Source organism: Antechinus flavipes, chromosome 1 (assembly GCF_016432865.1).
Source record: "Antechinus flavipes isolate AdamAnt ecotype Samford, QLD, Australia chromosome 1, AdamAnt_v2, whole genome shotgun sequence".
Lineage (NCBI taxonomy): Eukaryota > Metazoa > Chordata > Mammalia > Dasyuromorphia > Dasyuridae > Antechinus > Antechinus flavipes.
The window spans coordinates 714575175-714578682 of record NC_067398.1 but is presented as its reverse complement, the minus strand read 5'-3'; positions in this window follow the sequence as shown (position 1 = coordinate 714578682).

The window sequence follows — 3508 nt, the reverse complement described above, 5'->3', positions numbered from 1 at the left end:
TGTGTTGTCCATTTAATGGAACCCTTTTTATCCCCCTCAACATGTTTATCAGAGTCAGACATTTATTGTCTGGCTAAACTCTTAACCGCTGAATCTGAGGGCAGCTCAACCCGAGGGCCCCCAGACCAGGCCTCCTTGGAGGTCTGGTCCCCACAGCCGGAGTGCAGGGGATCACCGGGACCGCCCGCTGACCAATTGTCACCGAGTCCCTGAGCAGTAAAACCCAAGAACAGCCCCTCACAATCCCCCTTCAGGCTCAGGGGAAACAAGCTTTGTCGGGACAGGGCTGGCTGGCAGTCCCTGAAGGGCCGCAGATCCCACCATCTCAGCAACTGGAGACCCTTCAAAAGAGAGATCTCCCCTCACTGGGAGACAGATTAAAACAAGTGGGATTTTCTCCATGAAAATGCTGCTAAAAAGATCCCACTGCCACTGGCCTTCCTCCCTGCCTCCTCCAAGGACCACTGGCTCTTTCCATCTGCTTTCCAGCCCAGACCTCCCGTGAGCGTGGTTCCCTTCCCCCTCCCCCAGATCGGGACCATTTCTATTTTCTCCAAGTGCCCTGGCGCTTAACCTTGGGCATATGGCGAGTGCTTAATAGATGTCCATTCTTCCATTCATTCATTCATTCCTAGCTGGGCTACCTGGAATAGACTAACTCCTCTCTTGGAGCTTCAAAATCAAGGTCCTGCAAGTTCAGAGCCGGAAGTGGTCCGGAAGCCCCTCGGGTCTGTTGGTCCAGTGGGAAGCGTTGACTTTGGGGTCTGCCAGCAGGCTTCAAGGACTCGCCTCGCCAATTACTTTGGTAAAGTCAAGTCATCCCTCAGTCTTCCGGCTGAAGAAGGGGCCACATTAAGGCTCCTAACATTCCTCCCAGCTTTGGACTTCATTTTAGACAGGAGGAAATAGAGCCCAGAAGAGATCAGTAGCCTCAGTTTCCTCATCTATGGAATGGGCCCCCATGATGCTTTTATTATCTCACAGGAACAGAGTCAGATGAAGTATGTGGACAAGGGCTGTAATGATACCAGCTCTTCTGGGGGGCGGGGGTGGGGGGAAGATGATGGCAGCCGGCTTGGGGCTGGAGAGGCTGTGGGGGAGTGAACATGTGGGTCAGGAGCCCCAGGGGACCCATTTCCACACTGCCCCATGTGAGAGATAGCAAGCCAGGGGCTGCTCCGGGTCAGGCACGGGCTGGCCTGCTCTCCGTGCCCCTGCCGGCCGCTCCCCAGGGTCCCTTCAAGGGAACCGTCCAGGCCTTCCTCGGGCGGAGGGAGTCCCTTTCCGTCTGGAAGCTTGCCAGTGCAGCTCCCTGACACGGAGCCTCCTCCCGCCCCCAGCATCCCCAGGGGTTCCTGCTAGGATGCCGGGAGATTAGGCGGCTTCCTAATGCAGTCTGGAATCCCCAGTGCCAGGGAGGGGGAAGGAAGGAGGGGGGGAAGAAGGGGGAGGAAGGAGGAGAGAGGAGGGAGAGAGAGACACAGAGACACAGGAGGAGAGAGGGAGAGAGAGAGAACAAAAAGAGAGACACAAACACAGAACAAAGAACAGAAGAGAAAGGAGACAGAGGAGAGAGGGAGGGAGAAAGGAGAAAGGAGAGATGGGAGAGACAGAGCACACAAGAAAACGGAAAAGAGGGAGGAGACAGAGAAAAGGGGGAGAAAGGAAGGAGGAGAGAGGAGGAAGAAGGGATAAAAAGAGAGATGGCAGAGAGTGTAAGAAAGGGAGAAGGGAGAGAGACAGAATGAAAAGAGAGACAAAGAGGAGAGAGACAGAGACAGACACACACAGAGAGAGACAGAGACAGAGACACACAGAGACAAAGACAGAGAGATACACACACTCAGAGACAGAGACAGAAATAGAGAGAAGAGAGAGAGGAGACCGAGACCGAGACAGAGACAGAGAGAGACAGAGACAGAGACACACAGAGACAAAGACAGAGAGGAGAGAAGAGACAAAGACAGAGAGACACACACACACACTCAGAGATAGAGACAGAAATAGAGAGAAGAGAGAGAGGAGACCGAGACCGAGACAGAGACAGAGAGAGACAGAGAGAGAGGGACGGGAGGGGGGGGACGAGGGGAGGAGGGGCAGGAGAGTCCGCTCTAATATTAACACCGGATCGGGCTGAGACTTCAAGTAGCTCGGAGGCGCGCGCTGTGCAGAATAGCAATGCGCCTTCTCCGGGCGAGGAGGCCCCAGGTGCCCCCCCCCCCACTTGAGATGAAAGCGGCCGCTGTGTTTCCCCAGTTTCTCGGCCCGTTAGTAGGAAGGACTTAATGGATTCACCAGCGGCCGGGACTCTCCAGCCCGAGAAAGGAAGGTTTGAGTGCGGGGGAGGAGGGGGAGATGAGATCTAAGCGGGGCGGGCGGGGGAGGGGAGAGTCTCCCGTGGATTTCAGAGAAAGTGCCCTAAAGGCGGGCGACGCGCCCCGCCCCCACCCCCCAGTCTCGGCTCTGACAGGAGCTGCCTCGGGGCCCGCGCGGCGGCCTCCACGTCCCTTTGTCTCTGGGGCCCTGCCCTCCCTCAGCATTAACTCTTTCCCCCTTGTCCCAGGAGGCCCGATGTCAGCCCACCTTCAGCATCCTTCAGTGACACGGGAGAAAGGGACATGTTCAAGGTTACGCCGGCAGACGCCAGCCCCGAGTTCGAATCCAGCCCTGCTCCCTGCGAAACTGCTTCCCCTGCGCTTCCCGGCGGGCGGGGGAGCCCCGGCCTGAGTCCGTCCCGCGTCTGGCGGGGCGACCTTGGGCAAAGCTTCTTGTCCTGCCGAGGGGGCTGCGGAGGGGAGACGGGGTCCCCGAAAGAGCCTGGAGCCGGCCGCAAGGGATCTCCCCCACAGAGAGCACGACTCCCTAAGGCTGGAATCCCCCTTTCTTTTTTCCTGACTCAAAGCCGGCCGTCCCTGGTTTTTGGTGTCTGAAAACTGGGGTTCAAACCCCCGCCGTGTGAGCAAGGACGAGTCAACTGGAGCACCCCTGAGACTCAGTTTCCTTGTCTGAAAAAGGAACAACACCCTTGCCTGGTGCCCCAAGGCTCTCGGGGAGGGGCCGGGTTTCCAATCCTGCCTCTGGACCTCAGTCCACCCCTCCCCCCCGCCCCCCCATCTTTAGCTCTAAGACCTGTTAGCGCTTTAGGACCTGCCAAGTGCAGGGCGGGGGAGCGGTTGCACACGGCCCCAGCCGCCGCTTCTCTTCCAGGTGGGAGACGAGCCCCGGCGGCACCGGGGGGAGAGGGGCAGGGACCCTCCCCCCCCCCGGGGCCCGCCGCAGTCGGGGAGACACCGAGCCCGGGTTATCCCCGGGCTCTGCGGGGAGCCCGCTCCTCGGCGCCATCCCCCCTTCTCCCTCTCCCCCCGCCCCCGGCCCTCGGACTCTCCTCGCTTTCTGGGGCTCTCGGGTCCTGTCTCTCCCCCCATCGCCTCTCTGTTTCTCCGCGTTTTATCCCTGTCTGTCTCTCCCTCTGCCTCTCTCCCTCTTTTCTTTCTCTCTGTCCCTCTCC